Below are 23,451 nucleotides of genomic sequence, written 5' to 3' on the forward strand. Positions count from 1 at the left end.
AGATACATATCTTAGTGGAGAGAATTCATACAATTGTAATTTATTAGTTATTATGTATAATACCTTTATACTATCTATATTGAGACTCCTATAATTATTCCCAATTGTATGACAAATGTTTTATTTTAATTAAAATAAAGTACTTACTTGAAAAGTTAATTTTATTGTCTTTCTCTTGGTAGCACCATCCTACTGATTACAATTCTCCATATATCCATTTTGTTCTCCACTTATTAAAATATACACTTTTTTTTTTTTCAGATCCATTTCTTTACACATTTCTATGTTATTTTTGGGCAAAAAAATCAATCTCCTCTGAACTCAGAGAAGCATGGTATAATAAAAAGAGTAATAACTTACAAGTCAATGTTAGTGTGAATTTCATCTATGATGATAAATACATGTGTGACCTTAAACAGGATCTTTTACTTCTCTGGGCCTCAGTTTTCTCATCTGTAAAATGAGGATGGTGGGTTAGATGGTGTCTAAAGTCCCTTAGTTTTAAATCTATCAACTTTAAGTCATTTTTTGCCACTCACATGATATATATATTTCCTTTTTTTGTGTCATTCACTATACAGAGGACAAGGCTGAGCAAATATTTTTAATTGATTGATTTACTGGTTAATTACTGTCCCAAAAAGAAACATAGGGTGCATAGGGAGTGGGTTGATGTACAGCTGCACTCTGTGGGAGGATAACTGAACAAGGATGTGTCAGCATACCTAACCCACATTTATGACAGGAAAAGAATATATTATTCTTGCAACCTTTGGTAGGATGTAGCTTTGAAGTTGTTGCCATTGTTTTTTTCCTTCAGTAATCATAGCTTTTACCTTAGCTCTCCTACAATTAATGGATGAATATTTGGTTACTTTGCTCATAGTAGGATATTTAGTAACCTTGAAACTAATCTGTTTTTGTGTAAAATTGATTGAATTTTGTAAATATAAAAGTTGTGACCACTAGAGTATCAGTTTAAATCCCAGTGCCTTTATACTAATCCAATCCATATTAATTAGTTCAGCCAAAAGTGCTTTTAGAATAGCCTCTTTATTTCTGTAAGTTCTGGAAAAAATTGTTAAGTCTGTTTATTGTTACCTGGGGTTTGTGACCCCTAATGATTCTTTGAATTCACATATTTTTCTTTATATTTTAGGCTGATTATCTGCTAATCACAAAATGATGAAAGGAGGCTCAGACTCTTTAATGATTAATAGCTTTAATTTAAAATAAAGTCTTATATTGTGTTAAATGAATCATTTTCAGCCAGAAAATAGGGGACCTTGACAAAGGATATTGAATAGCATATCAGAAAAAACTTACAGATGATGAACAAATGAATTTATTTCTATTGAAGTGTGGTCATTATTATCTGTGAAATCTTCTGCTAAAGTCAGAAAATAGTTGTTGGGTTTTTTAATGCATGTGTGGTGGACTAATATGCAGAATGAGAAACATTTTATTGGAAGTGGTCAATGTTAGAATTTGTTTTGCTTAATATTCTTATCAGTGCATATATTAAGTACTTAATAAATATTGATCGCTTCATTATGATACAAGGGTTTTGTTTTTCTTTCTCTCCTTTAAATTATATTTTATGTTTTAATTAGCAAAAAAAATATGCCTTATTACTTCCCTATCATAACTTCTACTCCTCAGTTCAGAATACAAGAAAAACAAAATTCATTACAAATACATATGGTCAATCAAAACAAATTTTTACAAAAAACAAACAATTGTCATGTTCTGTATTCAAAGACTTGTTACTGTCTATTCAGAGGATAAACAGCATATTTCATCATTAGTCCTCTATAATTGTAGTCTATCATTATGCTGATAAAAGTCCCTAATTCTTTCATAATTGTTCATCTTTACCATATTGACATCATTGTATAAATTGTTTTTCTAGCTCCTTAGATCCTCCTCTCTCTCTGACCTATATCTGTGACCCAGAATATCGCAGTAAACAAAACAGCAAGTTGTCTGTCTCTGTTCAGGTATTCTATCCAATTGCTCTACCTGTTAAGTGCTTTTTCTACTCTACCTAACCCCATTGTCTGCAGATTTCTCTGATTGTACCTATTTTCTTTTGCTGAGCTGTGCTTGAAAAATGATTTACTGTGGTGTGTGTGTGTGTGTGTGTGTGTGTGTGTGTGTGTGTGTGTGTGAATTTCCTCATAAAGATTCAGTCTGATGCATTTCTGAGATCTGTTGGGAGGAATTAAATAGAAGGGTGCTCAACTGTACTGTTTCCTGGAACTACACCATTTTTACTTTTTTTTAACTTTTTTTTTTCTTTTTTCAAAGAGTGGAGGGAAGCCAGAAAGGGGGTGAGGTAGAGTAAAGTTTGGTAATTAAAAATATTAAAGTGTGTTTATTTTATTTTAATAATTATTTGTGATATTTGTATTATTATACTGCAATATTTTATAGGGAAAAGCAAGTGTCTTCATTTAAAAATAGCTATAAATAAATTATTAAGCACCTGATATCTGAATTTAAAGTAATTCTGGGAAGTAGAAAAGAAGAATATGAGTGTCTATATCTGCCTTCATAATTTTGAAGGACTCTGCAATGTATTTTTGCATTTATATTACTTTTTAATGTCCCTTTCATTGCTATAATTTTACAAAAGATCTAGCCTCATGTCTAAGTCCCATTTCAGACACATACTAACTGTATGACCATAAGAAAGATATTAAAAAATGCAATATTTTAATCAAAGAGTAAAAATATAGATTTATATGTACAAAAATAATTATAGGAGCTCTTTTGAAGTGGCAAAGATTGAGAAACCTAGTGGATGTACATTAATTGAGCATAACAAAATAAATTATGATATAGGACTTTTATGGAACACTATTATGCTATGAGAAATAACAAAATTTTAGAGAGAACTTGGAAAAATGTTCTGCATAGTAGAACCAGAAGAACAGTATATAATAAAAACAGCAATGTAAAGACAATTTTGAAAAGATTTAAGAACATTGATCAGTGTATTACCAACTGATTCCAGAGGACTCATGATGAAACAAGATAGCGATCATCTCCCCAAGGAGTGACAATTCACACAAACACGTATGTTTATGTGTATGCATATATGTAAATGTTTACAAACATATTTGTAATGCATGTATATATACAAAATCAATATGGAAATTAATTTTGTGTGATTATGTATATTTGTTAGAAAGGTTTTATCTTCCTTCCTTTTTTAGTATGTGATGAGTGAGAGGTAGAAAACAAAATTTTAATGGAAAAATTAATTATGCTAAACAGTCAAAGAAAATTACTTCAGTATTTTAAAGATGTATTATTGTACATTTCGTCAAGATAAGTATTCTCTCTGCTAAGGAAAAAAATGTAAAATTTAGATTCAACATGTATTCCATAAATACCTATTATAAACATACTATTTCCCTTAGTTCATTTAGAATTGAGTTACTGCTTTGTCTTCTCCTTTAGATTATGATCAACCCCTATTTTTTTTTTTTTAGAAATTAACTACCAGGTATGAGCTATTCATAAGATACTTTGCAGAAAAACTGATTTTTCAACCAAGAGAATTAGCTTCAGCAGAAAGTCTTCATGAATTATTTTAGCTGAAAATAATCATAGTCTGGTCATCAAATGATATGAATTTTTGTGACTGTCATCTATTATTCTTTACTGCATAAAATATTTAAGACTTTTTAAAAAGGACTCAAAGATGATCATGAATCAAAGCAGAAAACATAAAATTTCCAAAATAGCCATTATGATCATTATGCTCCTCCCTAAAGTTAAAGTTCCCTAAAAGACTGATGAATGTATGTTTGTATGTGTGTTTCCCATGTAATATGCATATATGTATACAATATACATACATACATTTATAATTTTAAAAAATTTACCTTACATCTGCCTTGTATAACAACTCATAGAACTTGCGATCTTTGCTTGCTAAGCCATTCTTTGGTAGATCAGTTTCTTCTAGTCATCTGGCATGTACCTTTGGAATTCCTTAATTTCAGAATCACTAGTTCACTACCTAACTTGGAAAAATCTGCATCCAAATTTTTAATTTCTGGTCTATGCTCAGAGATGAAAATAACAAAGCAGAAGAATGCTTCTAGGGACTCAGGAACACATATGTAAGCACATGTTCTCCCTGACATGTGTCTGCAGATGCCATTGCTGCTGTATTAGAGGGAGTGGCAAGGGTGGGGAGAGAAATTCCTTCCTCTATTCTTGCTAGAAGTCCAAAGAGATAAAGAACTGAGAGTCCCAAAGGAGAAAATCAGGAAAAGAGAGGAGAGAGCCATTTCCACATCTCTATAATATACTACTATTCTTGATTCCCTTGATTTTCAGTACTCAACCATCTTTACCACAACTTCCCAAGCAGGGAAAATCTCAGGGATTATTTAGAAACTGTGTCATCCCACAAAGGCATTATCACTCAGCAAAGAGACAGCATGAAGTGTGATTCATGTCTAAGGTCTGCTCAAAAGTGGGTCACAGGAGTCTCAAATAGAAATGATGCTCTATATTCAAGATAAATATCAGCTATTAATTTTTCTTCACTACATAAGACAAAAGATGTAGGAGAGATGAAATATTCTAATAAAGGTTCACTCTCTGGATTTCGTCAGTGACTCAACTAATCAGGAATCCACTGATTAATACCTCACTAGATTAGATATATAGTCATGTAATTACTTTTTAGTAGTTTCAGTCTTGTCCAACTCATGACCCTATTTATGGTTTTCTTAGCAAAGACACTGGAGTAGTTTACCATTTCTTTTCCAGTTCATTTTACAGATGAATAAGTTGAGGCAGGGTTAAGTAATTTGCTAGTAAATGTTAGAGGCTGGATCTGAACTGTAGTCTTTCTGATTTTTGACCCAGTACTCTATCCATTGAGGTACCTAGCTGTCCTATATAGAGATGTGTATACCATAATCTAAATCACAATTTCCTAAACATTTTTTGGTTGATAGATCCCTTTGGAGACATAATAGAACTCATGGAAAGAACCCTTCTTATGAGAACAAATTTTTTAAAAGCATAAAATCAAAGACATAGGATTACAAAGAAAAATAAATATGTTGAAATATATAGTGATCAACTTATTAAAAACACATACCCATGAGTTTAAATATGCCAGGATAAAAATAGATAAAATTTGGATAAAATAGAAAAAGAGAGAAAGTAGTGGTATGGTAGTTTTTACTGAATAGATAATTGGATTTTAAACCAGGAATACTTGAGTTTAGGCCTCTCTCTAATACATATTGGCTATATGATCCCGGCCAATTTGCTGAACTTCTCAGTGCATTAGGCAATCTCTGACTGTAAACTGAAGAGAATGTGCTGACCCACATTGCATACATAATAATTTTCTCACCTGATCATCCCTTATATTAATGAAAACAAAGGTTCTCTCTCTTTTTATCTCTTATTTATCTATCTGTCCCTCTCTTTCTCTTTCTCCTCTAGTTGAAGAATCATTTTTTGATATTATATACTCACCAACCTGTAACAATAGTAGCAGTAGATGATACGAATTCTTGGATTTTTATGATTTTTCCATAGGGAAAGCTATTGTGAAATCAAGTCTATCTTCAGACTGTCTTCAGACTTTTAAATTCTGTGTTTTAAAAAGGAGATTATATAGCAAAAGTTTTATTTAAAGAAAAGAATTTTTGTCATTAAAACCCAATTATATGAAAAAGTATAGCTTAGCCTCCAAACAGCCACATGTTGTCTTATTAACCATATCATTAAAGAAGATGTTTTCAAGATGCCTGATTTGTTTTCATAATGATTTCCCTAAAGGAAGCTATATGAATAATTTCTTTGGGGGAGAGGAGGAAATGATTCCTAAAAAAGATAATGAAATAAGGAGAGGTTGTGTGATTGATTGAAGAAAAGTCCTAGATAAGGAAATTCCCTCTGTCAAGTATAGAGTGGAAGTTATTTTGCAACTGATAGAATTAAGGAAATTCTCAGAAAATTGAGAGGTTCAGTAGTTCCCTATTGCCTTTAGTATAAAATAGAAATTCTTTAGTTTGAATTTTTGTTTGTTATGTAAGACCTTTCATTCCTACCTAGCTTTCTAGCTTTGTGTTGCATGATTCACCTATATAAACTTGACTTTTTAGTCATATTGAACTATTAGGCGTTCCCCAAACTCTGAAACCCTAAGTGTCTTTCCCTCTCAGAATGATTTGTTTTTAACTAAGTGAAATATGATATTCTCTGCTTCATTTCTTATCTGTCCTTAATTGCTGATTGCAAATCACCTTAGTCAAACTGAGACCTATTAAGGACTTTATCTTAAGTGGGGGATTCTGGGAAGAAGTAGTAAATTCCAAGTTCTCTAGATTTCTCACACAAACAAAACAGAATTGTGCCTTAGGGTAAATGTAGATAGATGAAAAATAAATAATACTAAAGATTGAACTCTGGTTCTTCCAGGACAACCTGAGAAGCCTGGAAGGAAAAAAAAAGATCCCAAAATGGAGGATTAACCAGTGTGAAATCTAAACACTTCCAGGATACTTTCCCTAAAATTACAACCTGGAGCTCTGGGGCTAGCTGGATTTAGAGGAGCCTCAGCTGGAGCTACAGGAACTTTCACTTCTCTGATAATGTGGGAATCAGCTTTGAGACCTAGAAGACAGAAGGAACCTCTTCTGTTTGGGAATGCCTGGCCCAGATGTACTGCTGAGACCCGCCCTGGGTGAGAAGGAACCAGCACAAGCTCAGGTGAATGCAGAAGCAGTGGGGCAGGAATACTGCTGACTATAAACACTGGAGTTCTTGGTTTGGGGCTCCAGGTCAGAGGGGAGAACTGAAGTGAAACCAAAGGCACCGTTCCCCCTGCTCTCCCCCATCCCAAGACTAGAAATGATTATGCTATTAAGTCCTTATTTAAAAAAATAAAAATAAAACAGCAAAGGGGAAAGAACCCAATCATAGAAGGTTTTTATAGGAATAGGAAAGACTGGGTTCATCTTCAGAAGAGGATAGTGGTTAAAAAAAAAAAAAAAAAAAAAAAAGCTTCCACCCCAAAGAGAAATGTTAAGTGACTACTTGACCAGAAAGAATTCATAGAAGCACTAAAAAAACAAAACAAAACAAAACAATAACAAAAACAACAACAAAAAAACTAACACAAAAAATTGATCTTATACAAAATCAAACTTAAAAAAAGATTCAATCAAAAGAGATTTATATTATTTCAGCCACATTAATATTGTTTTAGATGTACATCTACTTATGTGTATATCCATATGTATATATAAGTATATGTGTATCTATATATGTTGACATATGTTTGTATATGTGTAGATATGCATGTGTGTGTTTTTGTGTGGATACACACATAAATATATCTATGCTTAATGCAGCCTGCTTAGGGGAGGTGGAGAGGAAGAAAGGGATAGAAAAGAATAAAGTAAAAAGTTCACAACAAAATAAAAGAAAACCTACAAGGAAGCAAAGATGAACAGTTATGAATACAATGTCTTTTATTAATATATATGCTTTCTTGAAATGAAAATTTGTTACATATTTTGAATCCTCCCTGATGTTCTGCTGGGCATATGAAATTTTTTTTTCTTTCTCTTTTTTTTCTCATTTTTCATTTAAGTTGTAAATAAATACATTTTTAAAAAAGATCTTAGCTTAAAAAGGCTAAGATCTCTCATTGCATCCAAGGCCATCTCCAGTTGTCCTGATCTTTATCTTGCCACTGGACCCAGGTAGCTCTGGAGGAGAAAGTGAAGTTGATGACTTTGCATAGCACTCCCTCACTTCAGTCCAATTTGCTTACACATTATGGTATCATTTCCCTGATACCATGGTCCTCTTCAAGAATGAAGGACACTGGTAAAAGCCTTTCCCCATGTTTGTTTTCCTGATTTGGGGCATATAAACTAAGAAACTAAGAAACTAAGAACTACTGAAAAAGGGTTAAGACATGATAAAATGTGCCTAAAGAAAACTGTTTTTTGGCAGCTGAATGAAGGATGCCAAAATGGCCAGGAGTAGACAGGTCTTTATCTGAGTTCTCCCCGACTTCCCTCAGAATCAATACCAGATCAAGCCTCTGAATGGATTTTGGAGTGACAGAACCACAAATATTCAAAGTGTAACAAATTTCCAGCAGAAGATATCTTAGAAGAACTTCAAGAAAAGTCTGTTTCAGTGGGGGAGTAGGGGACTGGCACAGAGAGGCTCAGAGTAAAAGAGGCTTTGCATGGGGAATTTACTGGAAGTCTCTTAGAATATAGCATCATTGGCTATTCTGCTCTGGTTCAGAAGCTAGTGGATTAGCTGACTAGTGGTGAGACCTCCAACTCAACTACAGAAGGCAAATAGGGTACCACTGAACCCCAGCACAAAGCAAAACTTGGCCACCACCCAACATGGGAAAGAAGATGGCAACACTGATCCCAGGACAGCATGAAGCAGTTGTTCTCTTTAGAAGAAGCTCCAGACAAACCTTTGCCATAGGAGCAGACCTCAACCTTAAAAAATGAGCAAAAAAACAAAAAGAGCTCTGACCCTAGATATCTATTGTGGAGGGAAGAACAAACCTTAAATTCTAAGGACACTAAATGCAAAACACTTACAAATGAACCCTCAATGCATGATATGAATTGGTCATCATCAATCAATGGCTCTCTTAGAAGAATTCTTACAATCAAAAGGCTCTCTTAGAAGAATTCAAAAAAAGATCTTAAAAGAGAGTTAGAAGAAAAATGGAGAAAGGAAATGAAAACTTTGCAGCAAAGTTTGAAAAAGGAAACAGACATTTTCTGAAGAAAACAACTCCTTAAAAGATAGATTTGGCAAAATGGAAAAGGAAAACAACTCCTTGAAAAACAGAATTGGTGAAATGGGAAAAAAAATCCAATGAACAAAAGAATTTATTTAAAAGTTTAATTGGCCAACTTGAAGAAAAATAATTCACTAAAAATTAGAATTGAACAAATGGAAGTGAATGACTCAATGAGAAATCAAGAATCAATCAAACATAACCAAAAAAAATGAAAAAAAAATAGAAGAAAATGTAAAACATCTCTTTGAAAAAGCAATCAATCTGGAAAACAGATCCAGGAGAAACAATCTTCAAATTATTGAATACCTGAAAACCATGATGGAAAGGTTATCAGAAGCAGGGAGAACATTTAAGAGACTATTATAGTTATTGAACAAGGGTGGTAGCTGTGTGAAAGGAGATAGATAAAAGAGCTATTTTAATGTTAGAATTAATACAACTTGGTAACTCTTTGGATATGAGAGATGAGGAAAAGGCAGAATCAAAGATGACTTTAAAAAGGATCCTTATTAAAATGATTGTTGTCCTCAACAGAAAATGGTAAATTTTGGGGAGAAGCACACTTACGAGGGAAAGTATGATAAGTTCCAAAAGTCATTCATTTATTAATATTAAACAAAGTTTAAAATAGACTTAGTAAGCTTCCCAAGAATATTACTAGATTAATCAAGTAAGCATCAAATAAATGCTGACTATATACTAGGCTCTATGCTATGTAGATAGATGACAGATAAATATGTAGAACATTTATTAATTACTTATCATGTTCTTATAAATAATATGTTGTTTATAGGTGCTGGATAAAGGTTGGCATGAAAAAAATCTGAAGTGTTTAGATTTTGCCAAGGTTTTCTGGTATTCAGGCACATAAGCCAAGAGAATAAGAAAATCTGCCAAAATATACTTAGACTCAGTGTCAGAAAAGTGTTTGACACAATAGTTACATAATAATTCCCAAGTTTAGAAATATACTAAATAACTTAGAGAATTTAAAGTCACCTGATTTTTAAAATCCAAATTAGAGAAAACATAATGAAAGGTTTTCAGATATTTAAAAAAAAATGGACTGGGGGCTGTGAAAGAGGATGATTATGTAAAGGAATGCTCATATAGAAAGGGTTTTTGTAATGAGCTGAGGTTTGAGTTGATGCACTGAGGTCCCAAGCACATGAGGCTAAATAGTAATTGGACTATACTCTATTAATATATAAGCTTGGAGAAAGAATGGCCCCCGCCCATTCTTTGTGCAAGTCCTGATGTGTTGTATAGGAAATGACGTTTTTGGTGAGTGGAGGCAAGGGAGTGGAAAGGGAAGCAGAAGGAGAGACTGTTGGCTGGTGTCTTATCACAGCTGCTCCCGTTGCTATCACGACCGCCCTTCACCTCCCATCCCCCTCTGCTACCTGGCTTCCTGTTACAGCTGCCCATATTGCTATAGCAATCTTTCTTCACCTCTTCACTTCAATAAAGATCGAAGATTTTTCCCTTAACCTGAATTCCTGATTCGGGCTGATTTTAAATACGTGGTCATCACAGGTTTTTTTTTTTTGTTTTGTTTTGTTTTGTTTTGTTTTTTTTGACATGTAGGAAAGTGAGTTAATTGTATGAGCATATTGTTTTTATAAAAACCCTGGAGAATGCAATATTTTCATTTTTTGAAATAGCACATAATATAGTATGTTTATTCTATATTTAGAAACATTCAGGATTAATGAGCTGATTGATCATTGTTAAAGCGATCTGACAGAATCATAGAAATTAAGATGACATCTGTCCAAAATTTTTGAGTTTTTAATAGCAGAACATCATTTGAGCCGCTAAATCCTTTATTCTTTTACGTTTTGAAGGAGTACACTTACCTACTTGTTTGTGCAATTGGTTCTATTTTATATTTTTTAATTTTCAAAATTTTTTTCTTTAAAGTTTTAAGTTCCAAATTCTCCTACTTTATTTTTAAATAATTTAATTCCCTAAAATGCAGTTTAAATATCAAAATATTTATTCAAAGGATGAATTAATGTGTAATCTGTTATTTTTCAAAATAATGCTTGTTCTTTCCTTAATCCACAGATTATATTTTTTAGCATATATTTTATTATATAATGCTATATTTTATTTTATTTATATTTATTTTATTATAAAATGCTATATTTTATTAGCAAATATTTTACTTTCCAAATGATCTTTATGTGGAATTCTATATTAGTTTTATTATTGTCATAGTATATTAGTAAGCTAATCATTCCACAAAGTATGTCATTAATTTAACTATATTGGTATTTCAACATACTACAAAGAATTAGTGGTTTGGGAACTTTGTGCATATTATATAATAGACAATGTATGTACTACATTATATAATCCATGTGTTTCATTAAATCACATATTATTTCAGTATTTTCTATGCCAGAGCATGAATTATATTCCCAATAGCACCTCATAAATTTATAAAGCAAAAAAAAGGTTATGTTGCCCAGATGCTTTCTCAGAATATAAGCACTCCATTAACAACACATTTATTTTAGTGAGAATCTTAAAATATTTAACAAACAATATGGCTATTCTCAGATTAAATTAAAATTAGTTGACTACAAAAACATGTACATTTTTGCACATAGAGGTGAGGAAGTAAACACCTTTTGGAAAACAATTTAAGCACCTAAATTGAAAGTGAAAATAATATTTTCTTTTCTAAATTGGCATTTATCATAAGGTATTCAAAACTTGGTCCAATCAGTTCTACTAAAAACAAGAACTTGTTCTAACATGGCTTGATATATTGGGAAACAATTAGAAATTAACTAAATTTTGGTTTTGTCAATACATGATGCCACCTTTGAGGTGATCAAGAAAGAAGAAAATTGCATCAGTTCAGAGTAATTCACAAGGGTCAACTCTTTCTGGAGTTTACTTTCATTAGCAAAGTTCAGATCTTTTTCAATGTAACATGTAAAATTTATTATACAGCTAGTGCTGTAGTCAGTATTGTGGGTGAAGGAGGTCTAGGCCTTTCCTACACACTCCACTTCAAACCTTTATCTTTCTAACCCTCCCTCCATTAGCAGTCTTGTCTCCCTCTGCCCTTTTACCTGTATCCATCAACTTTGTCAGCCTTGACACTCTGCAAAACAAGCCAAGCAACAGGTCCAGGCTGAAGAGGTAGACACATTTATTGCAGTATTTATAAATTTCTTAACCATTTAACATATATAAAAATGCTATTTTTATTAGCTTCCTATTTTTTGAGGTTTTTAAATATTGTGTTCTACCACCATTCTCCCCATAATCCCTGTGATTTTTATTCCTATTTCACATAAAACAGTGATGTTTTTAGGAACACATATGGTATAGCCAAAATGATTCTACTTTGGTGCAACCATGATTTATTTCATTGGCTTGAATATTTCTCCTATGAAGGTATCTTTTCTTTCTTGTTTTCTATGATTCTAATTTGTGTTTCTTTAAGTTTTTTATAATAAAAATCTATTTAGCACACTGGAGGCTTCTTTGTTCTTATAAAAGTTTCCAAAGGATTCCAAGGTACTATAGTTCTGACACTTACAAACCATATAACTGCCAAAATGCTATTTTTCCCCCCTGACCTTCAATTTTCTGACTTGTAAAATCAGGGTGAAAAATACTTGCTTAAAATATTAGGATGTATTTCTCCCAATTACCTATCTCTTTTCAGCAATAAGTGCCTAGGGGCTGACAATTCCCCACTCACCAAATATCAATCTCTCTATCTCTCTCAAAGAGTAATTATAATTGTAACTCTATTCCCATCTCTTCTCATTTGTAGGTGTCAGCTGCTTTCTCAACTAGTCTGGACAAGGGTGTGGAAAACTAATGAACATTTTGACTAGGGAATCATCTACTGGGAATATTACATCCTCTTTTGTGGCTTGTTTTATATCAGTGAATTCTGGTTAGATGAATTTGGCATAATGGAGTCAACCATATAACTTAAGTATATATAAACTACTCATGACCCAAAAGAAAAAGAAATATAAAAATATGTATTAAAAGCAAATACTGAGTGAACTGCATATCCACATCTTCTTCAGAACATATAGGCATATATATATATATATATATATATATATACACACACACACACACACACACACACATACATATATATGTATGTATGTATATATATACATACATATATGTATATATATATACATATATATAAATAAATATATATATACATATATATATATGCACATATATAAATATATAAAACCAACAACCCAATTGTTAGACCCACTTCATATGTCTAGACTCAGCATTATTCTCAGTCACTGCAACTGAAAGAGAGGAAATATTTCTCACTCCATCATGTTGGCTTTCCAAAGCTGTTCCATTCAACACTTCTTTTAGGGTCAATGTTGAGTCAAAATGAGTAAACTTGTAATCCAGAATTTTGACTGCTCTCTGATTCCCAAGTTTAACCACCAAACACTTCGACTCAGAAGTTCATTTCTCCTCTGGCTGCTTTTTGTTATCCAATCAAGTAGCAGATCTTGTTTCTATCTCCCTAACATCTCTCTAACATATGCATCCTTTCTTCAATCACACAGCCATCACCCTAGTTCAGGGTTCCATTATCTTTCTCCAGACCTATTGTTCTAGGTTCTTAATTGGTATCTGATTTTAGTTTCTCTGATTCCATCCACACAACCCCCAAAGTGATTTCTCTAAAACACTCATTTGACCACATCACTGGTTCTCTACTTAGGAAATTCCACTGTCTTCTTATCACCTCTAGGATCAAATGTAAATTGTTCTATTTGGCATTCTATTATTCAATTTTGAATTTTGAAATTATTTGAAATTTGAAATTATTTAATTTTATTTCAATAATTATTCAATTATTCTATTTTGGCATTTAAAGACCTCTACAATCTGTTTTTTTGTTTTTTTGTTTTTTTTTTTTAATTTTAAGTTTTTTTATTTAATAATTACATTATATTGACACTCATTTCTGTTCCGATTTTTTTCCCCTCCCTCCCTCCACCCCCTCCCCTAGATGGCAAGCAGTCCTTTATATGTTGGATATGTTGCAGTATATCCTAGATACAATATATGTTTGCAGAACCGAACAGTTCTCTTGTTGCGTAGGGAGAATTGGATTCAGAAGGTATAAATAATCCGGGAAGAAAAACAAAAATGCAGATAGTTCACATTCGTTTCCCAGTGTTCTTTCTTTGGGTGTAGCTGCTTTTGTCCGTCATTTATCAATTGAAACTCAGGTCTCTTTGTCAAAGAAATCCACTTCCATCAAAATATGTCCTCATACAATATCGTTGTCGAAGTGTATAATGATCTCCTGGTTCTGCTCATTTCACTTAGCATCAGTTCATGAAGGTCTCTCCAAGCCTCTCTGTATTCATCCTGCTGGTCATTTCTTACAGAACAATAATATTCCATAACATTCATATACCACAATTTACCCAGCCATTCTCCAATTGATGGGCATCCATTCATTTTCCAGTTTCTAGCCACTACAAACAGGGCTGCTACAAACATTTTGGCACATACAGGTCCCTTTCCCTTCTTTAGTATTTCTTTGGGATATAAGCCCAATAGAAACACTGCTGGATCAAAGGATATGCACATTTTGATAATTTTTTGGGCATAATTCCAGATTGCTCTCCAGAATGGTTGGATTCGTTCACAACTCCACCAACAATGCATTAGTGTCCCAGTTTTCCCGCATCCCCTCCAACATTCATCATTATTTTTTCCTGTCATCTTAGCCAATCTGACAGGTGTGTAGTGGTATCTCAGAGTTGTCTTAATTTGCATTTCTCTGATCAATAATGATTTGGAACACTCTTTCATATGAGTGGTAATAGTTTCAATCTCATCCTCTGAAAATTGTCTGTTCATATCCTTTGACCATTTATCAATTGGAGAATGGCTTGATTTCTTATAAATTTGAGTCAGTTCTCTATATATTTTGGAAATGAGGCCTTTATCAGAACCTTTAACTGTGAAAATGTTTTCCCAGTTTGTTGCTTCCCTTCTAATCTTGTTTGCATTAGTTTTATTTGTACAAAGGCTTTTTAATTTGATGTAATCGAAATTTTCTATTCTGTGATCAGTAATGGTCTCTAGTTCATCTTTGGTCACAAATTTCTTTCTCCTCCACAAGTCTGAGAGATAAACTATTCTATGTTCCTCTAATTTATTTATAGTCTCGTTCTTTATGCCTAGGTCATAGACCCATTTTGATCTTATCTTGGTATATGGTGTTAAGTGTGGGTCCATGCCTAATTTCTGCCATACTAATTTCCAATTATCCCAGCAGTTTTTATCAAATATTGAATTCTTTTCCCAGAAGTTAGGGGCTTTGGGTTTGTCAAACACTAGATTGCTATAATTGACTATTCTGTCTTGTGAGCCTAGCCTTTTCCACTGATCCACTAATCTATTTCTTAGCCAATACCAAATGGTTTTGGTGACTGCTGCTTTATAATATAATTTTAGATCAGGTACAGCTAGGCCACCTTCATTTGATTTTTTTTTCATTAATTCCCTTGAGATTCTCGACTTTTTATTGTTCCATATGAATTTTGTTGTTATTTTTTCTAGATCAATAAAATATTTTCTTGGAAGTCTGATTGGTATAGCACTAAATAAATAGATTAGTTTAGGGAGTATTGTCATCTTTATTATGTTCGCTCGGCCAATCCAAGAGCACTTAATATTTTTCCAATTATTTAAGTCTGACTTTATTTGTGTGGAGACTTTTTTATAATTTTGCTCATATAATTCCTGACTTTCCTTTGGTAGATAGATTCCCAAATATTTTATGGTATCAACAGTTATTCTGAATGGAATTTCTCTTTGTATCTCTTGCTGTTGGGTTTTGTTGGTGATGTATAAAAATGCTGAGGATTTATGGGGATTTATTTTGTAGCCAGCTACTTTGCTAAAATTATGAATTATATCCAATAGCTTTTTGGTAGAATCTCTGGGGTTCTCTAGGTATACCATCATATCATCTGCAAAGAGTGATAGTTTGGTTTCCTCATTGCCTACTCTAATTCCTTTTATATCTTTCTCGACTCTTATTGCCAAGGCTAGTGTTTCTAATACGATATTAAATAATAATGGTGATAGTGGGCAACCTTGCTTCACTCCAGATCTTACTGGGAAAGGTTCCAGTTTTTCCCCATTGCATATGATGCTTACTGATGGTTTTAAATATATGCTCCTGACTATTTTAAGGAAAAGTCCATTTATTCCTATGCTCTCAAGTGTTTTTATTAGGAATGGATGTTGGATTTTATCAAATGCTTTTTCTGCATCTATTGAGATGATCATGTGGTTTTTGTTTGTTTGGTTATTGATATAGTCAATTATGCTAATAGTTTTCCTAATATTGAACCAGCCCTGCATTCCTGGTATAAATCCTACTTGGTCATAGTGTATTATCCTGGTGACAATTTTCTGTAATCTTTTTGCTAATATTTTATTTAAGATTTTAGCATCAATATTCATTAGGGAGATTGGTCTATAATTTTCTTTCTCTGTTTTCAGCCTACCTGGTTTAGGTATCAGTACCATATCTGTGTCATAAAAGGAGTTTGGTAGGACTCCTTCAATCCCTATTTTTTCAAATAGTTTATATAACATTGGAGTTAATTGTTCTTTAAATGTTTGGTAGAATTCACATGTAAATCCATCTGGTCCTGGGGATTTTTTCTTAGGGAGTTGATTGATAGTTTGTTCTATTTCTTTTTCTGAGATGGGACTGTTTAGGATATTTACTTCTTCCTCTGTTAGTTTGGGCAAGCTGTATTTTTGGAGGTATTTTTCTATTTCATTTAAGTTGTCGAATTTATTGGCATAAAGTTGGGCAAAGTAACTCCTAATTATTGCTCTAATTTCCTCTTCGTTAGTGGTGAGTTTTCCCTTTTCATTTTTAAGACTAACAATTTGATTTTCCTCTTTCCTTTTTTTAATCAGATTTACTAAGGGTTTGTCTATTTTGTTGGTTTTTTCATAGAACCAACTCTTAGTTTTATTAATCAATTCAATAGTTTTTTTACTTTCAATTTTATTGATCTCACCTTTTACTTTTAGAATTTCAAGTTTAGTGTTTGACTGGGGGTTTTTAATTTGTTCCTTTTCTAGCATTTTTAATTGCAAACCCAATTCATTGACCTTCTCTTTCTCTATTTTATACAAATAGGCCTCTAGAGATATGAAATTTCCCCTTATTACCGCTTTGGCTGCATCCCATACATTTTGGTATGATGTCTCATTATTATCGTTTTCTTGGGTGAAGTTATTAATTATGTCTATGATTTGCTGTTTTACCCAATCATTCTTTAGTATGAGATTATTTAGTTTCCAATTATTTTTTGGTCTACTTCCCCCTGCTTTTTTGTTGAATGTAATTTTCATTGCATCGTGGTCTGAAAAGGATGCATTTACTATTTCTGCCTTACTACATTTGAGTTTGAGGTTTTTATGTCCTAATATATGGTCAATTTTTGTATAGGTTCCATGTACTGCTGAAAAGAAAGTGTATTCCTTTCTGTCTCCATTACATTTTCTCCAGAGATCTATCATATCTAGCTTTTCTAGTATTCTGTTTACCTCTTTAACTTCTTTCTTATTTATTTTCTGGTTTGATTTATCTAATTCTGAGAGTGCAAGGTTAAGATCTCCCACTATTATAGTTTTACTGTCTATTTCTTCTTGCAGCTCTCTTAGTTTCTCTTTTAAGAATTTAGATGCTACCCCACTTGGTGCATATATGTTTAATATAGATAGTGCTTCATTATCCATGCTACCCTTTAGCAAGATATAGTGTCCTTCCTTATCTCTTTTAATTAGGTCAATTTTTGCTTTAGCTTGATCTGAGATCAGGATGGCTACCCCTGCTTTTTTGACTTCACCTGAAGCATAGTAGATTTTGCTCCAACCTTTTACCTTTAACCTGCATGTATCTCCCCGCTTCAGGTGTGTTTCCTGTAAACAACATATTGTAGGATTCTGGCTTTTAATCCATTCTGCTAACCGCTTCCTCTTTATGGGGAAGTTTACCCCGTTCACATTTATGGTTAGAATGACCAATTCTGTATTACTTGCCATCTTGTTAACCCCGGTTTATGCTTTCCTCCCTTCTTTCCCCTTTCCCCCCCTTCCAAGTATTAAGCTTGTGAGCACCCCTTGTTTCTCACAGCCCTCCCTTTTTAGTGTCCCTCCCCCCGCCTTAGAGTTCCTCCCCCTATCTTACCCCTTTCCCTCCCAGTTCCCGTATTCCCTTCCGCTTAGCTTATTCCTTCCCTTTCCACTTTTCCCTTCTCACTTTTCAATGAGATGGGAGAAGTTTCACCATAGATTGAATATGTCTTAAGATTTTTCACTTAAAGCCAATTCTGAAGGCAGTAAGATACCCACTATATTCATCCCCCTCCATTCTTTCTCTCAGATATAATAGGTTTCCTATGCCTCTTCATGAGATGTACTACCCCCACTTTACCCTTTTTCTGGTACAATGTCCTTTCCACATCAATTTCTAGAACAAGGTATACATGTATTCTTTATGCATCTATATAGTCAAAATATAGTTCCCAAGATTAATCTTTACCTTTTTAGATTTCTCTTGAGTTCTATATTTGTAGATCAAACTTTTTGTTAAGTTCTGGTTTTTTCATCAGAAATAGATGAAATTCGCTTACTTCGTTGAATGTCCATCTTCTTCCCTGGAAAAAGATGCTCATTCTCGCTGGGTAAGTTATTTTTGGTTGCATACCAAGTTCCTTAGCCTTTCGGAATATCATATTCCAGGCCCTTCGATCTTTTAATGTGGATGCTGCCAGATCCTGGGTGATCCTTATTGTGGCTCCTTGATACTTGAATTGGGTTTTTCTAGCCGCTTGCAATATTTTTTCTTTCATCTGAGGGTTCTGGCATTTGGCCACTATATTCCTTGGTGTTTTGATTTTAGGATCCCTTTCAGTGGGTGATCGATGAATCCTTTCAATGTTTATTTTTTCCTCTGTTCCTATGACTTCTGGGCAGTTCTCTTTGATAATTTCCTGGAAGACAGTGTCCAGGCTCTTTTTTTCATCATGTTTTTCTGGGAGTCCAATGATTCTCAGATTGTCTCTCCTGGATCTGTTTTCCAGGTCTGTTGTCTTCCCCAGAAGGTATTTCACATTTTTCTCCATTGTTTGATTTTTTTGGATTTGCTTGACTGATTCTTCTTGTCTCCTCGAGTCATTCAATTCCACTTGTTCAATTCTGATTTTCAGTGAAGTATTCTCTTCACTCACTTTTTTAAAATCTTTCTCTAATTGTCCAATTGAGTTCTTTTGTTCTGTGGAATTTTTTTCTATTTCGCCAATTTTGTTTTCCAGTTCACTAATCCTATTTTTCAAGGATTTTACTTCTTTATCCACTCTCTCTTTAACTGACTTCTCCAGGCTCTTTTGCCAAGCCTCCCTCTCCTTTTCCCAAGCTTCCTTCTCCTTTTGCCAAGCCTCACTCTGCTTTCCCCATTTTTCTTCTAGCTCCCTTGTGAGAGCCTTTTTAATCACTTCTATGAGGTTCATCTGTGCTGAGGAACAGACGATCTCCTCCTTTGGGGAATCACCTGGGGACTGCCTGTTTTTAGTCTCCTCAGGATTTAGAGTCTGCTCTCTATCTGTGTAGAAGCTGTCTAGGGTTAAAGTCCTCTTCAGCTTCTTGCTCATTCTGTCTATTAATCAGAGACAAACTACCAAAGAAAAACAGAAAAAACTGGAGTCTTTCTTTGGGGGGGGGGCTGGGTGTGTTATCGAGCTTCCTCTACAGACTGCAGGTGGCAGCAGTGAGGCACTAGCAGGACTGTGCTGCGCCTGCGCTCTGAGATCCCAAAGCGTGCTGAGTCACTGAGTGGGGGGAAGGGGGGGACGGCCAGGTCCTGAGAGACTCCAGCTGTTTGCGGTTGTGTTCTTCAGCCCCGGTGTTTTTAGCTTCTCTGCTGGGCTGTTGACTTGCTGCAGGTTCCAAACCTGTAGCGAAGCTCTCCCCGCAGAGACAGCTGCGATCACTCCCCACCCCCTCTCCAGTCTGCTCCCGTGCTCTCCCTGCCGCTGCCCGCCGCCTGCGCCCGATCTAAAACCGCCCCAGCCCTCCAGTAAAGACAGACCTTTCTTGGCGGATCTCAAGGATGGCTTCTCTTGGTAACTATTTGTGGGTTTTTTTTCAGTCAAGCATTGATTCAGAGGCTTGTAATGAAGTGGATAGTGAGAGAAAGCGCGGAGCTTATGCAACTGTGAGCCTCCTCTCCGCCATCTACAATCTGTTTTTAAACTATCTTTATGTTCTTATTAAACTCTCCTCTACTCTCTCCACATATTAGACATACTTTCCTCACTGCAATTCCTCACAAATTTCCAGTCACTATGTCATTTGTAATGCTTCTTCTCCAAGTCTAGAATCTTCTCTTTCCTCATTTATTTCTCATGAAATCCTTGGTTTTCTTCAGGATTTAGTTCAAGTAATGTCTTCTGTATGAAGTCTTTTCTTGTCTATCCAGTTGTGAATGCTTCTTGCACTCCCAAAATTACTTTATATCTGTTTTATATGTGATAAAGACCTATGTATCACCTCCTCTAGTAGAATGTAAGATTGTTGACATAAGGATTCTTTCTATTTTATAATCTTAGGGTGGTGCTTGGTATATAGAAGGTATTTAATATGTATTTTTTAGTTGTAGGCAATAAAATACAATACACACCATATAATCAGCAGTATATAGCATGTAATATTGTCATAATTGGACTAAGAACACAAGTTCCACATTTGTCAGTCAGCTAATAAACATTTATCAAGTGCTTACCATGTCAGGCGCTGTTCTAGGGATTAGAGATACAAAAATGAGTCAAAAGAGAGTCCCTGACTCTAAGGAACTCACATTGAATATACCCAACATATAGATCACATTTAGAAGTAGAATATAAACACATATAACATCATTTAAAGATCTATCCCTGCCTTGCAATTCTGTCTTTTGTAATTTCCTCTTATAAATTCACCAGGACAAATGGATATCTATCTACTTGTTATTCCCCATTTTTGCTATGTCACTCTTCTCCTTTAAGAATTACAATTCCTTTATTAATATCCTTTCCACAAGTTCTTTGTAATTTTTTTTGAAATATGTTGCAATTTGCATTATTATATTATTCTTTTTAGTTCATTAAGTGATCAATTCTGCTTATTCAGAAATTGCAATATTTTATTACTTAAAGGAAATATATTGATACAAAAAATGCACTTTTATTTAAAGGAGAAACTTGGAAAATTAGAAGAACTTTGCCTGCTTTCCTCTTCCCCTACAATTTTGAAGGGAGCTGAGAATTTTCCATTTACATTATTCATGTAAAATGTAGATACCTCTTATTTGAAAATAATGGAATTAATTTTGCTCTATAAAAATGATGAACAAGCTGATTTTAGAAAGGCCTGGAAATATTTACATTAACTGATTGAAACAAGCAGAACCAGGAATACATTGTACACAATAACAGCAAGAATGTGCAATGATCAACTGTGAAAGATTTGATTCTTCTCAGTGGTTCAGTGATCCAAAGAAATCCCAATAGATTTTGGACAGAAAATGTCATATGTATCCAGAAAAAAGAACTAAGTAGACTGAATGGAAATCAATACATGCTATGTTCACTTCTTTTTTTCTATATTTTTTTAAATCTCTCCCATGGTTTTTCCCTTTTGCTCTGATTTTTCTCTCCCAACATGATTCATAAAGCAATATGTATTACAAATAAATAAAATTTTTAAAATATATAAATACCACTTAAGGAGCATTATAGGTTTTCATCTAACTGAATCTCATTGCCTAAAGAATAGGTGCTGTTTCTGTGTGGCTAGTGGGTCCATCTGTTCTGATTAATTAAGGTTCTCATTTGTGAGACTATAGTGTTATAGGCTTTGAAGTAATCAACACAATGCCATTCGTAATCAGGGACATCTGGAAGAAACTTCAGCATCTATAAGGAATCTCTAATAGTCTTAGATTATTTTCTAGAATTCCTCCTTGAAAGTACTGAATACCTAAAGTAGCCAGCATGATACTGTGGTAAGAGCAGGTAATTAGGAATTAGAGGGTCTGAGGTGAATTCTTATCTATTATTTGTGACCTTGTGTGACCTTGGATATATCCCTATCCTTTCTATACCTCAATTTCCTCATCTATAAAATGAGGGGGTGGGAGTGGACCTTGATGGCTTGTAATATCTTTTCTACCTCTTAATTAATGATGCTGTGATCTCTGGGGAACATAGATCCCCTGCTTTGAGTCTTACTTGATAGTAATGATCAGACTGTTCTCAAATGAGATGTAGCCTCTGTATATATCAAAATCATACAAGATTTATTGGAAGATGAAACCCTGACTTACTGATAATTGAAGTAGAAAGAAATAGGATGAAATTTCACTTCAATTTAAATTGTATTCTGCTATGAATAATTCATCATATTATAACTGGTAAACCTTTTAGCTGATATTGCTTTACCAAAGGTCACAATGTAAAAACCATCTTATTCTTTTTCCCTGAAGAACAATCCTACTATATATATATGTATGTGTGTATATGTATATATATACACACATACATATATATATATGTGTGTGTATATATATATATATATATATATATATATATATATAAATACACACACACACAGAAAGAAACTACTTTTAAATTGCTTTCAAAATCTATACTAACAGTTAACTTCACTTGTATATATACTTTAAAATTTATAAATAACTTTTATCCTATCATATATCGGATAATAAAAATAATTTACTATTTTAAATCAACATCATCTATAGATATAGTCAGAAGTTGCATTCCCAATTGTGGGAAAACACAATTTAATAGCAATGAAAATGGGTTTATAATTTCTGACTCCCATATGGCCTATAATGCTGAGTGTGATTTTTTTCACATTTCACATTTTAAATACAGCATAGAGGTGCCAATTTAGTTTTATTCGTGAAACTTATTCTGCATTTTAAAAAAATCTAGTGTGTTAACTTTAAGAGGTCTGTATGTTTCCAGGACAGGCTGACACAATTGATTTTCTGCCCCATTTTTGAAAGAAAGGCGGAGAGGGAGACAAAGTTTAAGTAAATAATAAATAGGAGACATTAATTAAAAAGGACAATATGGTAAATATGACAGCATAATAAAAATATTTGAATTCTGCTAGCAGATAGCTACTTTTGCAATAGACACAATTTAAGTGACCATTATTTTTTTTAAATATACTAACTGGAAAAGATATGAGGAAGGGAGAAATTTATAAAGAATGAAACCTTAAAATGAAAACACTCTATTTCAGTGACCTTTATTAAACAAGCCTAGAAATTACCAAGGATAGTGATATTAAGACTCATTAAGTGTTTTGAAAATGTATTGTGAGAGAATAAGTAAGCTTGGATATTAGAATGAAACAATTTTCCTCTATATATGCTACTAAATTATAAACAATCCAGAAAGTAGTATACATTGATTATGATTAATAACTTAGTCTATTTTGTGGATTTGAAATTGAGATGATCTCAAGAGATAGAT

The sequence above is a fragment of the Antechinus flavipes genome, chromosome 5 (assembly GCF_016432865.1).
Source record: "Antechinus flavipes isolate AdamAnt ecotype Samford, QLD, Australia chromosome 5, AdamAnt_v2, whole genome shotgun sequence".
NCBI classification, from domain to species: Eukaryota; Metazoa; Chordata; class Mammalia; order Dasyuromorphia; family Dasyuridae; genus Antechinus; species Antechinus flavipes.